At 43.8% G+C, this 16262-nt stretch overlaps 1 long non-coding RNA gene across 1 annotated transcript; it reads right to left on the bottom strand.

Annotated features, from left to right (window-relative positions):
- Positions 1-3239: 3239 nt before the first annotated feature.
- LOC142426004 (uncharacterized) lies at positions 3240-15688 on the bottom strand. Its single transcript, XR_012779714.1, has 3 exons — positions 15050-15688; positions 14449-14652; positions 3240-12379 (listed from the first exon to the last, which is right to left on the bottom strand). It is a non-coding gene; the product is annotated as an uncharacterized LOC142426004 (long non-coding RNA).
- Positions 15689-16262: the final 574 nt, after the last annotated feature.

Below are 16262 nucleotides of genomic sequence, written 5' to 3'. Positions count from 1 at the left end.
GCTTCAAGGAGTTTCCTGAGACCCACTTTTACACAAGCGTCTTTGTGGCTCGGGGAAGGCTAGGATCCCTGAAGGCGGTTAGTGATCTCAGCAGCCAGGGCTCTCAGGAAATTCCCGGTTACCCACAAGCATTTCAGGAGTCCTGGAAATTCTCTAATGCACTAACACAAACACGTAGGGACACAGTTTTAACAGGGCCAGATTGGCCCAGAGGGTGCTGAGGTATTTACTCTGGTGGACACCTGTGTGGGCTGAGAGTCCCAGCGGGGTAGGAAAAGTTGGGGAGATGGAGGTCGGGGGTGCGGGCATAGCTCACACAATCCTGCAGCCTTTCTTTGAGGTCTGGCAGATCTCTCTGAGGGAGAACTGTGTGTTGCTTCGTGCCCCCACAGCCTTCCAAGGCCTCCCAAGAGCCTTTTTAGTTGCTGTCTTAGACAGCAGGCAGCAGAAGCCAACAAGAATCTCTTCTCAGAGCTCCATCTCACCTCAGATCGCGAGTTCCCCTCCTCCCTCACCCCCTCCCCCCCCGCCTGGAAGTTACCTGGGGAGGGAGTCTGGAGAAGAGAGTGTGGGATATCCTTCCCTCACTGCTGCCTTCACTTCTAGCCACAAGAAACATTTCCACCATTTCCATTATTTCTGGCGTGAAGCCATGCTCTAGGAAGAGAGACATTTTGTTCCGCAGCCGGGCTGGGGGTGCGGGGTGGGGGGGGGCTTAGAAAGGAAAGCTGGGTTCTGGTGAGGGACTAAGAGGGAAGCAAGGGGAGTGGACATCAAGAAGACAGAAACAAAGTCAGGCAGAAAGAGCAGCAGCATGTACTGCCTGTTAACAGCAGAGCCAGAACGCCTCAGTTCTCCAAGTAACAGTGTGTATGAGGAGTTAGAGCTGTGTATTTAATTATGAATCTTGTTCAGCCAGTGCATAATGACTTAAATATGGTATGAGAGAAATTCCTTTTAATTCTGAATCACTCAACATAACTTTAATATTTATGAGGGTCAAATAAAATTTGGTTTTACCCAATGGCTCCATAAGCATTCCTCCACTCCTCATTACCCAAAAGTTATCCATACATGCATATGTGGACACACTAGGAACCCTGATGGGGTAGTGGTTAGGTGTTGGGCTGCAATCCTCATGGTCATCAGTTTGAAACCACCAGATGCTCTGAAGACTGGGCTTTTTACTCCTGGGAGCAGGTACGGTCTTGGGAACCCACAGGGGTCACTGTGAGTCAACATTAACTCGATGGCAGTGTGTTTGGGGCATGTGAACACACTGTCTTATAAGTACCTTGGTAAGCTGTGAGTTACATACATTTCAAAATTCACAGATGCAACTTCATGACTTTATCCCCTACTCCAGAAGACGCTGAAATACAACAGACTGAGGGTGGATGATTGATAGGGATAATTTATTGTTATAAATTGAATTGTATCCCTGTAAAAGGTATGTTGAAGTCCTAGCCTGAATGTGACTATGGTAGGTAGGTTTATTGTGCTAACCTGGCCAATAAGAACATGTAGGATTAATCAGGACCAAGTTTTATTGGAGGGCAAAGAGATAAATGGCTCAGCAATACCCACTCCTCTCTATCTTGCTCTCTGGTATTCGGACCAGCTTGTGGTTTCTTTAGCTAGTTCTCTGCCTCAACTTATGAGCTGCACTACCAGTGGCACAAGCCAACCCATGGATCGTGTCTCTAGAGCTTGAAGTTCCTTGGAAACATGCTTCGCCACACTGCTGCTATGTACACGGTTTCCGCTTGAGGCTGGTGGATCCTGTCATCTTGCATTGCTTGAGTTCAATATCCCTTCTGGGCCTGCTTCACTAAGCTCCTGAGCTGCTGACTGTTGGTGAATCTCCCTGCTGTTTGCTGCCTGGGGGAAGACCCTGCCTGCATTGCCCAAGGTAAGACTCAGCTGTCTGCTGTCTCCTCGACCTTGAATCCCCGGCAGCCCTCATGAGTTGAAGGTCTTCTAGTATATTACCTGTTCCATTGAAATGAGTTGAACTGAGCCCTCTGTGCTTCTGTGTGGACTAATTAGCTGTTATATTCCTTTATGCTGTATATATATATATATATATATATATATATTCCTAAGTGTCCTGGTTTTGTTTCTCTACTGAACCCTGCCTAACACTGTGACCTTGTATGATAATAGGATTTCATCAGTTTAATTTAAAGCCGTGCTTAGTCTAATAGATCCTCAACCAGCATAAGTGGTATCCAGTAAAAGAGTAGAAGAGACACAAAACTATGTAGAGGAAAAAAGAGCCATTTCACAGTATGGACCAGTGGTTCTCACCGTGTGGGTCGTGACCCCTTTGGGGATCGAACGACCCTTTCACAGGGGTCACCTAAGACCATCGGAAAACACATATTTCCGATGGTCTTAGGAATTGAGACACCAATCCTCTATCTGTCTCCAGGTGGGTCCACCACATGTAGATATGCCCACATACTAGTACCCTGCGTGAAGACTGTTAACCAAGCAACACCATGCTTCCAGAAAAAAATTTCATTTATTTGTAATTAGAAATATGGTAAATATTTCACAATATATAATTACATATTTTGTGATGAATCACTATGCTTTAATTATGTTCAATTTGTAACAATGAAAATACATCAGTAGTAAAATTACAGTTATGAAGTAGCAACGAAAATATTTTTATGGTTGGGGTTCACCACCACATGAGGAACTATATGAAAGGGTCGCAGCATTAGGAATGTTGAGAACCACTGAATGGATTTAAAAAACGCCACAGGGCTTGTGAGCCAAAAGCACCAAGGCTTGCTGGGAGCCACCAAAAGGAAGGCAAAAGGCATCACACAGATTCTCCCTGAGAGCACTCAGAAGATACCACCTCTGCCGATACTCCGGTTTCAGACTCCCAGCCTTCAGAGCTGCTAGATTATAAACTTCCGATCTTAGGCGCCTCCCAGGTTGTGGTACTTACTGTGTATGGCAGCACTAGGAAACGAATACGCTTATAATGATTATATTTTTCAAGAAGAACCATTCATACATTTAGTTTATTTTGTTTGTCAAACAGTTTTATTGGGACATAATCTATATATCATTATTCGATGGTTCAATCATATCTAGAAGAACTGTACAATCATTAGCAAAATCAATTTTAGAACATTTTTTCCTTCTTGAACTCCTTGTTATTAGCTCCGTATTACCCCCCAACTGCCCCTGCCATACCCCCAAGAAACCATTAGTCCCACTACTGTCTCCACAGATTCACCCATTCTGGATTTCATATACTGAAAAAAACATACAGAAACAAAGAAACCAAAATGCTAACAACAACAAGAAAATAGAGAAAACCCTCAATAGAAAAGAAAGCAGAAAATACTAAAAACTGGAACAACTTTAAAATGAGTCAAAAGGAAAATGAAACGCTAAGGTGTTCAATTTTGACCAAACTACATCTGCCATAATGCACTTTCCAATGCACATCCATGGTCTCTGTTCAGAGGGAACTCACTGGAGGCTAAACCCACATGTATTTCCCTTCATTTTTAAAAATTCTTTTTTACTGAAACAACTTTTAAATGGGTCAGAAGGAGGATCAAATAAGACGTTATGTTTTAACCTAAGTATATCTTCTCTAAGTGTCTCTACAATACTATCTCTAGTAACAAGTGTATTCACGTCCCTCCACTAGGGTCAGAGGGGATTTACCAGCGGCTTAACATCTCTGTGGACCCTGCACATGGATTTTGGGCGTCCACTGTCATCCATAGCCTTCTGAAAACTGGGTGCTCACAATTTACACTCTGATGCCATTCCCTCCTTTGGATTTGCATGATATTATTTCTAATCCTAGGTCGACACAGGCTAGTATGCTTCTTCCATATCCACTTAGTTGATGCTTCATTCAGATGGCTGCTTGCTTGAAAACAAGCCTTCATGACCCCAGATCTTAGTCCTTCTGATAACCAGGCACCATCTATTTCCTTTATTACACTTTGATATGGCACCCATAACGTCAGTGATCTCTTCAGGAGGGCAAGAATCAAGCAAGGGCATAAGAAATAATTATTCTTAGCTGGGGGCTAAAATTAAGTGAAAGCCCAAGATACAGGCATATATACCATATATACTCGAATGTAAGATGACCCGATTATAAGCCAAGGTACTGAATTATACCTGGGGAACCAGAAAAACTGATTGACTCGAGTATAAGCCCAGGGTGGAAAATGCAGAAGCTATTGGTGAGTTTCAATAATCAAAACAAATGAAAATAAAATTACTAAAAATTGAGACATCAGTGGAGTAATGTATTTAAATATCTATTTTAAATAAAAACATAAATAAAAGGACAAGTCATTTAACATTAGTAAATCAGCACAGTAAGTGGAAAAGAGGTTCAACAAAACCAATAAGGTATCAACAATGATACCTTAAGAGTACTATTCCGTGAGCTCAATCAGCAACCAAGCTAAAATGTAGAGTTAAAATCCTTCAAAACTGGATTCATCATGGAGTGGCAAGGTCCCCAGGGAATGCTGAAAGTGGACTTTGGGGCCAGGGCATGGTGCCCCAACAGACTGGACTGGAAAATTCTCCTAAGAACCAGCAAACGATCCTTGAACTAACTACAAGTTTTTCTTTTGTGAAGTGTTTTGTTTTGTACTTTGTCAGTGGTTTCTTTTTGTTGTTTTGTTGTCTGGTTGTATACTGTTGCTTTGTTTTCCTCTGTCTTGTTTTCGTGCATGTTAGTGTCTCCACAGGTCTCTCTGAATAGGACAGGCTGGATGAACTATCTGGAGGAAAAACAACTGGACCGACAGTTCCTGGGGGACTTGGGGTGGGGGGAGGGTAAGGGGGTAAGGAAGTGGTGTCAACAAACACAGGGACAAGGGAACAACATGGGACCCAAAATGGTAGTGTGGGGGGGAGTGACAGGCCTGGTGGGGAATGATCAAGGGTAAGGTTGCATAGAGAAGAGGTATAGCTATAGCCCAGGTGGGGTCGGAGCATGGTAGTGGGGCAGGAGGAAAGTCAAGGGAGATGGAGGAAGGAGCTGGGAGTCAATGGGGCATTTATGGAGGTCTAGACAAAGACATGTACATGCAAATATATATACGAGGATGGGGAAATATATCTATGTGTCTATATTTATAAGTTTAGTATTAAGGTGGCAGAAGGACCTTGGGCCTCTACTCAAGCACTCCCTCAATGCATGAATACTTTCTGTTATTAAATTGGCACTCTACAATGCTCACTCTCCCGACACAACTGCTGAAGCCAAAGTGGGTGAACAAGTAAATGGGTTGAAGAAAGCTGATGGTGCCCGGCTGTCAAAAGAGATAGTGACTGGGGTCTTAAAGGCTTGAAGATAAACAAGCGGCCATCTAGCTCAGAAGCAACAAAGCCCACATGGAAGAACACACCAACCTGTGTGATCGCGTGGTCCCGAAGGGATCAGTTATCAGGCATCAAAGAACAAAAAATATCATTGGCTGTACACCTCCATGATATGATCGCCGAAGACAAATGGGTGCATAAGCAAATGTGGCGAAGAAAGCTGATGGTGCCCCGCTATCAAAAGAGATAGTGTCTGGGGTCTTAAAGGCTTGAAGGTGAACAAGCGGCCATTGTATGTATATATATATATACACACTATATATATATATATATATATATATATATATATATATATATATATATATACAATAGTGAATGAAGGGGGAAGTGCAGTGTGGAGACCTGAGGACCAAGTGTCGACCACTGGAGATCCCCTCATAGAGGGGTTTAAGAGAGGAGATGGATCAGCCAGGGTGCGAAGTAGTACCGATGAAGAACACAGCTTTCCCCCAGATCCTGGATGCTTCCTCCCCACAATTACCATGATCCGAATTCTACCTTGTAGGACTGGATAGGGCAGAGGTTGTACACTGGTGCATATGGGAGCTGGAGGCACAGGGAATCCAGGGTGGACAATACCTTCAGGACCAAGGGTGTGAGGGGCAACGCTGGGAGAGTGGAGGGTGAGAGGGTTGAAAAGGGGGAACTGATTACAAGGATCCACTTGTGACCTCCTCCCTGGGAGATGGACGGCAGAGAAGGGGTGAAGGGAGACTCCGGATAGGGCAAGATATGACAAAATAACAATCTGTGGATTATCAAGGGCTCATGAGGGAGGGGGGAGCGGGGAGGGAGGGGGGAAAAAAGAGGACCTGATGCAAAGGGCTTAAGTGGAGAGCAAATGCTTTGAGAGTTATTAGGGCAAAGAATGTATGCATGTGCTTTATACAATTGATGTATGTATATGTGTGGATTGTGATAAGAGTTATATGAGCCCCTAATAAAATGTAAAAAAAAGAAAATTATTAGGGCAAAGAATGTACAGATGTGCTTTATACAATTGATGTATGTGTGGATTGTGATAAGAGTTGTATGAGCCCCTAATAAAATGTTTAAAAAAAACTGGATTCAACATCATCATCCATATCCCAATGCAGAGCTTCAGCTGGTGCGAGGTCATCATAGACGCTGTCCTCACTGAGATCGCCGTCATCACCATCACTGCTGTCATTTTCATACAAAGTGCAGTCTTCACTGCCATCCATAGCATTACTAATACTACATTTCTGGAAGGCTCGTCCCACCATGTCTTCTGGAATGTCTTCCCATGCATCTCGAACCCACTTTGCTATTAACTCTATGTCAGGCTTCATGAGATTGTTAGTCGGGCTTTTGTTAGTCAGGCTTGACCAGATGACGTCCATTCATGCCACATCCTTCGCACACGGTCTTTAAAAGGCTTATTCAAAGATAAATGGCATAGGACGTCTCTGATTGGTTAGATGTGAGTAAACAAATATTCAAAGCCCTGCAGTGTCATCAGGGCTTTGAATGAACAGTGGAGAATGGCAATCACCCGCGAGATAACGGGAGCTCATCCCGTTACCTGGAGGTGGTGGTGAGGGGGGTGGGGGAAGCAGGCAACAAGATGTTACACCTCGCTGGGGTACCACTGACCAGTGTATAAGCAGAATCCCAGTTTTTCAGGACATTTTTGTGCTTAAAAACTTGGCTTATACACCAGTACATACAGCGTGTATATATATGGTTCACCTTAGAGACATCATTGTCATTTTATGTTAGAGAACAATATCAATCATTTCCCTGAGGCATAAGATAGGTCTATTGGTAGTGTCATTAATTTAGCCAATGGTATAGAGTTAAAAACGCAATTGAGAAAAGGAGATTATATAAATGAAGACTTACCATGAATTATTCATTTGTACAGATTGAACTCTGGACAACTATTTACACAAACAATGGGGTATGGAAATAAGGCAACATTTCAATAATAGTCATTGGCATTGACAGAACCATGTATAGCAGATTAATACATGTCCTTATAAATCAAGGAGAGCATTAAAATAGGAAATACATGGTAGTCCCGGACCACCATGCATTGAGCATCCTCAAAGCAAGTGATCCATCTGAGCCAAAGTCTGATGACCACCAATGCCATATCCTTGCTATATCACCCATCTGTCTCTTCTCACACTGAGAAGTTTTCATGGTAAGTCCAAGGGCTCCAGGTCAATCTGAGGGAGAGCCCAGTTCCCTTAGTGGGGCTTTGCCTCAAGTCCTTCTGGTGTGGCCGATGAAGGATGTTGTGGGCCACTAGAAAACAGGGTCTCAAGTCCCAGTAGTCTATATCACATGGCATGGGTCACCAAGGGCTGCATAGAATCGAGGTCAAATGGTCAATTTAGGCATATTCTCCCCTGGGGTTCTATATAAGTGTCGATAGGGGGGTGGGGGTGGGGGTGGTGTGTGTGTGTGTGTGTGTGTGTGTGTGTTTCCCCCAATGGGAGGTGGCCCTCCTAATTCTCCTCCCAAAAGAAATTAGCTTACTTTCTCTGAGACATGCATGCTCCCCTCCCCACATCTTGACTTAAATTTCCAATAAAGTTCACTGATCACTGTGGCAGGAGTCTGTTGAGTTAGAGTGACCTTAGCACAACTTGTTTGGGAGCAACTGCATGGTAATCTCCCTCTTACCTGATCTTGAAAAGCTGAAGCAAGGTTTTTAAGCTGTTCCTATAGAGAAAGTGATGTCTGCTTCATGGGCACTAGGCAGGCTCTCTACTGTGTTGCTTGGTAGATTGGTGGAGTGCATGGCCTAGGGGCGGAAGCTGCTGCCTTCATTTTGGTGTTTGTCCTAAGAGTGGTGGGCTCATACAATATTTGTACTTTTGTGATTGACTCACTTCACTCCGCATAATGGTTTCCAGGTCCCTCCATGTCATAAGATGTTTCAAGGTTCCATCGCCCTTTTTAGGGGTGTGTAGTATTCCATTGTGGCCATTCATACACTTTGGTACTGAGACTACCAAGTCTTCAAAAGAATCTTCAGTGCACCCCATAAAAGATACAGACTCGCTGCTGCGTGTGACTTAAGAATTGCAGTCCCCAGAGGGGACCTTCCAGGCACAAGAGGGGTGCTTCCAGGCACAAGTAGAACTGCATCTCGACACAGGAGTCACAGTTAGATCCCTCTCCCAACTCCCAAAAGGCACAATAAACAAAAGGAAGTACTCTCACCTGCCTGTTAAATTCTAAAATATGGGCATAATGGGTCAACGAGAATATAAGCAAAATTCTGAGACAGTCTGTGTTCAGGAAAAGAAAAATAGAGAGGAGATATAGGTAAAGAGAGAGCAGGGGGTAGCAGTGTGCCTAGCATGCCGACAGATGAGAAGGGAAAGGTAAAATCACGGAGGAAAGAGATGGTGGCAGGGCAAATAAGGGGACGGGGGTGGGGGAGAGATGGATCCTTCCTGCCCTTAGTGAATTCCAAATTGCTTCAGGCCACGAATCATCCTGGTCTTTGAAAGAGTTGACTTCTAATGGTTCTCTCAATACACACCCCATGCTATTTTCCAGTCATTTATGGGGGGGGGGAGTATTAAGAACTTTGGTCATTAAGACCATTTCTCTAGGGTGTTTTTGATTCATGTTTAAGTACGAACCTGTAAGATCAGCATTGTAATTGCTGCTGTAAGTTCTAAGTTCTCAATCTAATAAAATAAAGCATTATGATGTGAAACAAGCCTTTGGAAATGCAAGTCTATGCGAATGCTACCATGTAGCACAACTCAGTAAAGCTTTCCTTAGCCCCACTCCAGGTCTTCCCTTATCTCAACTACTCCTGTCGCTACTTAATAGGGAGATTGGAAGGTTCTCCCAAGCCTGCCCTTTGTAGCCTCTTAAATCACTTAGGGTTCCACTGGGTCTGAATTTCCTATTCTACACAAAAGTCAGTCTGAGCTTAAGCTTCTTTTAAAACTAAGGCGATTGAAAAAAAAGAAAGATAAAGGGTTTGGTCCTTAACTGTCCCGGGTGGAGCGAGGGCCAATCTTAATAAGAGTCTGAAAAAATAAACCAACAAAAGGCATTGGTGCCTGCTAGGTGGCCCAAGAGAATTTTTTAAATATAATTAAAAACTCTTACTTTTCCTCTTGGGTCCATGGTTACATGTGCCCTATTGGCAGCCAATTAAATCATTCACTCTATTCACCAGAATTCTCTAGTGGTGACAAGTTCAAATAGTTGTTTAAATAATAAAAATGAAGACAGAGGGGAAATGGCTTTAAAACCCAAAGGCAATTTATTTAAACTTCATAACCTGTTACCATAGAGCCCAAGTGACCCAACACTGCTGCTGACCCACAAGACAAAGACCTGCCAATCTACTTCCAGAAGAATGACAGCCTAGAAGCCCCATTGGGGCAGTTGTACTCTGTCGTCTGGGGCTGCTAGGTGTTGGGGTCCACTTGATGGCGCCCAACAACTCCAACCCATTATAAATGACAGAACAAACAAAGGGCTGCCCAGGCGCTGTCTGTTTTCAGCCCTCGGCCATTAACTGCATGTAGAACCTGCTAGCGGTCCCTCCCTAGACACTACACCTACCAAATGCTCCAGGAGCCAAAATTCTAAGATGGGCCTGGCACCGAAAGCCACGTTTTCCACCTGGAAACACCAGAACAAAAGCTGCAGTTCAGGCACACCAGCCTCGTAGTATCAGTGCCTCCCTCCCCAGGACCACAGAGCGTCGCTGTCAGTGGTAGGTGACACAGAGTCCTTTCCTGCTCATGTGGACCCGATGTACCACAGAAGAAAGCCCTGCCCACTCTTGCGCCATCTTCCCCAGTGGTCCTGTGCCTGAGCTCATTGGGCTGCAGCCACTGTGTCCATCCATCTTGTTGAGAGTCTTCCTCTTTGTAACTTGGCCCTTGACCCTAACGAGCACATGTCTTTTCCAGGGACTGGTCTCTCTTCAGAACATGTCCAAAGTGCATGGGACAAAGTCTCACCAGCCTCACATCCAAAGAGCATCATGGCGGCACTTCGGACACAGCTGGGTTCATTCTCCTGGAAGCCCATGGTATAGTTGGTATTCTTTACCAACACAATTATTCTAAGATGTCCATTCTTCTCAAGTCTTCCTTATTCATTGTTCAGTTTTCAAATGCATATACGGTGGTTAAAAATAGCATGGCTGGGGTTAAACACACCTTGTCCTTCAATGACATCTTTGATTTTCAACATTTCAAAGAGATCTTTTACAGCCAATCTGCCCAATACCAAATGCAATTGGATGTCCTTACTGTTGCTTCCATGGGCAGTGATTATGGATCCAAGTAAAATCAAATCCTTGACAATATCAATCTTTATTTCATTTATCAAGATGTTGCTTATTGATATTTGAGAATTCTGGGTTGAGAATTTCTGGTTTCTTTTTGTCGAGGTCTAATTTGTGCTGAAGGCTGCAGTCCCTGGTTTTCATCAGCAAGCGTTGCAAGTTCTATTCACTTCTAGTAACTAAGGTTGGGTCGTCTGCATAGCGTCGGTTGGGGGGTTAATTAGTGTCCCTCCAAACCTGATGCTGAGTTCTTCTTCATGTAGTCCAACGTCTTGGATTATTTATTCAACATAGACTGACTAGGTGTGGGAAAAAATACAGCCATGACGCACACCTTTCTTGACTTTAAATCGTGCAGTATTCTCTTGTTCTGTTTGAATGTCTATCTTTTGGGCTATGTAGAGGTTTCACATGAGTACAATGAAGTGTCCTGGAATTCCCATTCTTCACAATGTTACCCGTAAGTTGCTATGATTCACACAGCCCAATGCCTTTCCATAGGCAATAAAAGACAGGTAAACCTTTTCTGGTATTCTCTGCTAGCAGCCAAGATTAATATGACACTCCTCATTCCACCCTTTTGAGAAAAAAATGAGCTAAAATATAATTAAAACTTGTCAGGAACATTTTGAAACCCTCTAATACTGCTGCAAACCTTTTAAACTGTCTTCAGCAAAATGTTACTCGTATGTGAGATTTATGACATTGCTGATTAAGTCCTGAATTCTGTTGGGCCACTTTTTTTTTTTTGCAATGGGTAATAGGGTGGTTACATAATCGCCTGTCAACTTGGAAAAGGGTGGAATCTAGCCTGTCAATTAGGCCATGGCCAAAGAGGCCTCCATGTGGGCATGGTCTTCTCTTGAGGAGTCTGGGAATTCCTGTCTTCCTCCCTGGAGGCGGGAGACACTCTGCGTCATCTTCCTGCTGAGATGCCACATGGAGCTACACTGATGCAGCCAGAGCCCTGGAACTGGAGGAGCCACCTGGAGACCCTGCCAGTGCTGAGATGCCTCCACCACTAGCTCCACAAGACTTTCCACCAATTGGCCTGTGATCTGTCTGCATCCAGTAGCCTTTCATGGCTATGGGAGTCGAAAGAGGAATTTATGGACTAGTTACACATGGGGTAACATCAGCTTATGGACTTGGTCTGGATGGGGCTGGGATGTTTTCTTAATGTACAATTGTTCTTTGATATAAAGGTCTCTCTTACACACATATGAGTGTCTTCGGATTTGTTTCTCTAGTCAACCCAGACTAAGGTATGAATATGGATTTCTTTGAATCATTTTTCCATGAAGCTGCCTTCCAATTTTTTGTGAGTGCTGCAGCTTGTTGAAGCATTACCTTTAGGAGTCTATCCAAAGGACTGCTTTTCACACTAACTCCTTCAGTTCAGGGTTTTGTCCTTCAATATTTTGGTTCTGGATCACATGCTACTTCCTGAAACGATTGAACTTGGACAGATTCTTTTGGGTACAGGTCCTCCATGTATTCCATCCATCTTCTTCTGCTTCTATGTCAGACAATATTCTGTTGTTTACAATAGCCTGTCCTTTCAAGAGTTTATCACCAGGGTCTCCTTCCTCGTCTGGAAGCGCCACTAGAGCGTGTCCACGATGGGTACCCCTGCTGGTGTTTGAGACACCATCCGGCATAGTTGCTAGCAACATGCAAGTCACCACACTGAAAGACAAGTGATAGAGCGTATGGTACTTAATCTAATGAATATTCACCGAATGAATGAATATTCCCACTTAACGATTACCAGTGTTCACCAAACATCTAGACTCAGAATCTCCTCCTGCACCTCAAACCAACTTCCCCAATGGACACTGTTGCACAAGAACCCAAAATTTGAAATCTGATCTTAGTTTAGGTTCCTAGTTTCTGATCCCCATATTGGGTCCTGCGCAATTCTCCATCACCAGTCAAAATCGCTTTGAATGTTGTCTGATTATGCCCTTTGCCCCCGTGCCAACCGCCAGTGCCACAAGCTTTCATTACAATTCCAGCCCTCCTTCTGGTTTCCTATGTTCTACTTTTGAGCACACCTGGCAAATTGTTGCTGTCTCTGAAGGCTGCCCTTTGACTTCATGTCTTTCCTTCTTAGCCTATGGTGGTTTCGCGTGTGTGCTCAGGCCACGCACAGAGGCAGGAACACGCAAAGGAGCAAGCCCTGAATGACTCCTCTGTCACCAGTAAAATCCCCTGTGCCACCTGAGAAGGGGCCTCACCATTTTGAATCTCTATTATCTCCTCTGTTAAATGTGAGGCTTAGAATAGATGGTTTCCAAAGAGGTCCAGAACCAAGCCCTCTCCCATCAAGTTGATTGCAACTCATAGTGATTCTATCCAGGGTTTCTGAAGCTGTAAATCTTTATGAGAGCATTCAGCATCATCTTTCTCCCAGTAAGTGGCATGTGGGTTTGAACAACTGACCTTGCCATTAGCAGGCCAATGTCTAACCCACAGCACAACCAGGCAGCCTTTTCAAAATCTCCATGCATTTCATATTCCTCATCCAGGTCCCGACCCCACTATAAGCAAGTTTATAAGCAAGTTATCTTCTATTCCAGTCAGGTTTCTAATTCCATGCCCAATCGGCCTAACTCCAGCATTTAATTGTGCTTTTCTTCCCCAAAGGACCCACTTTCTTATCTATCCAAATGCTATACTTCCTTCAAAGTCTGACTCAAGGGGGAAGAAAGACGGAACCAATCGCAATGATCAACATATAAAACCCCCACCCCCCAGGAGGACAAACAGCAGAAACGTGGGTGAAGGGGGACAGTGGAGGGTGCAAGATTTGAAAATAAAAAATATATGCAATTTATCAAAGGTTCACAAGGGGGGTGGGAAAGGGAGGGGGAAAGAGGAGCTGATACCAAGGGTTCAAGTAGAAAGACAATGCTTTGACACCGACAATGGCAACATATGTACAAATGTGTTTGATACAATTGAAGTATGGATTGTTATAAGCGCTATAAGAAAATTATGTCTTTAAAAAATCTTTTTAAAAAAACAGAGCTGTAAGAGTCCCCAATAAAATTATTTATTTAAGAAAAAAAATCCAACTCAAGTCCAACTTCTATGAATCCTTCCCTAACCTGCTTGCCTACCATGATACCCTCTTTATCCAAATCCTGGTACCATGATGATATATTTTCTCCTCCAAAAATAGACACTGCTGGAGAGGGAGTATCTCACAAGGAAATAACAGCCAACCTCCAAACGAAACTCAGGACAGGGCTTTGCAGTCTTTACAAGCACCTGCCCAGGTTAAGCATTTAAAATCCATTCCTATTTGATCTGTTTTGCTTTAAGGTTTACATGCATACTGGGCAAATATTCTTGGCAATTAATATGGAAGAATTCTCCCTTGCAAGAACAGTGTCTGTGTTGTAAGAGATATTTGAATAAACTACTTAGAGGGAGGAGGACGTGTGTACTTTGAAATACCAACTCATATGCTCAAATAATAATAGGCAGGGCCCTGCAGTACTTCTAAGGAGAGTAATTCCTCTTAATGACAGAACCCCCATTGTTCTGAGCACCAAGATGAACGGAGTCTTCAGCTGAAACAGAACACTGAAGGGGAATTTTTCCTTAGTGTCTAGAATTTTTAACACAGTTCCAAACTGAAAACTGCAGAGAACGAGTAACCTCACATCCCAGAGAATGATGCTGAACACATCTACATACAAGACATAAAACAAACCAAAGCAGCACAGAGTCTCACCCCCACTACGTACCTGCAACCTGCAGACGAACAAGGAGCCCTGGTGGCATTGCCAGGTACGTGTTGGACTGCTAGCCACAGGTGCGAGGTTCCACCCACCAGTCACAGTGCAGGAAACAGATGAGGCAACCTGCTCCGGTCAAGGCCGATAGCCTCAGGAGCCCATCCCTAGGATGCTTTGCAGTTGACTCGGTGGCAGCAGGTTCCGGAAGACACTCTAGAAGGCATAGAAATCAGGATTGACTTCTCATTTGAAATATTCTACGCAATTTCTCTTGAGGGAGGAAAAATGGAGCCATTCAAATCAGGATGCCTCTGATGAGCTCTAGGCCACACAGGATTGAAATAGTTTTCATGAGCATTGTTCTGGAATTAATGAGCCATTGGTTCAAATTGCAACTCTGCCATTTACTAAGCACGACATATCAAGGCAGTGATTTCACCCTGTGAGTCTGTTTCCCCGTCCTTGAAATGTACATAATAACAAAATCTACTTCACAAGATGATTTTAGAAAAGTGATAGTATGTGCTTAATTATGAGGCGGTCTCTTGGCCAATGAATATGAGCTATTAGGATGTGCCAGACAGGTAACCAGCCAGCAGCAGAAACTCACCTCAGGAAGGCACTTTGTTAGCCATTTAGAACATAAATATTTCTTCTTTACGTAAAAAAAAAAAACCCTTTCCTCTTCCATTTAAAATTCTGCTTCCCAAATAAACAACTACAAATCACAAACGCACATCTGGATCTCAGCGGCTAATAGGCAGGCCCGGTAGAAGACATGCCAGAATGACAAAAATCTGGCATAGATTTCACAGCTGGTGGGGCCCCCCAATGGGAGAATCATCCACTGAATCTTTGAGTTTTCCTTCCTTCCATCCAGCGCAAAGTTATCTTGCCTTGTCTTCAGACTCATTCTCGATGAGGGTCATAAACTGAGGAGAGGCGCGGAGCCGTGTACAGAGCCACGAGCACGAAACATTGAGTCAGGCATCGAGGGTGCAGATAACTTTATTCTGAGAAAGGTCGTGGTCCTCATAGACACGGCCGGCTGGCTTTGGTTAAAGGTGACGTCATGGAGGCCTTTGCTGTCCCAGAATGTATTTTGCACGTTACTCATGACTGACCATTTGCTGGGCCACCGCACACTCCTTTGGTCCCTGGAACACACGCGTGCGCTTCTTTAATCGGACTGATCTTGCCTCAGATGGTTGCTGTGACCTTGGCTATCTGAGAGCTATCCTCAATCCAACTGCACTCAATGGTTTAGGGATGATGCAGTAAATCACCAGTTTTCATCCCAGGCTAAAGCGTCTTTCTTTTTTTGGGTAACTTTGTATTTAGTCAGCCCAATTTACTTGTTTTGACCACAGAAAGAGGGAAGATGTAGCCCATGGATTTCACCTGGGTTCTCAGAGTTAGTTGCCTGGCTGAAAGTGGGAGAAAAGTTAATCCACAGCGCCATCTACTGGTATCGTCTGGGTGTTGCACTAAAAGACTTAAAAGTGAACACATCCGTAATCTTCAGGCCCTTAAACTACACTAAGTCATCAAGGATGGCAATGATCTATTCCTAAGGATGTAAGGGTAGGTGTGCTATTTCCAATGACCCCCTGGTCACTGATTTATATTGTCTTCATTTCCACCAGTATATATATAAACCTATGTATACTGAAAATGCGAAAATCTCTACAACTTTTAGTAGAAAGTTGTCCTAGTAGGACATTCTAGACAAACTAAACAAAAACACTTCTTTAGGGGAACAGAGCACCTTATCTTTCTCCCTGGGGGCAGCGGAGGGGTTTGAATTTGTGGCCTTGAAGTTC

The sequence above is a fragment of the Tenrec ecaudatus genome, chromosome 14 (genome assembly GCF_050624435.1).
Source record: "Tenrec ecaudatus isolate mTenEca1 chromosome 14, mTenEca1.hap1, whole genome shotgun sequence".
NCBI lineage: Eukaryota > Metazoa > Chordata > Mammalia > Afrosoricida > Tenrecidae > Tenrec > Tenrec ecaudatus.
This window is presented reverse-complemented; position numbering and strand designations above follow the sequence as displayed.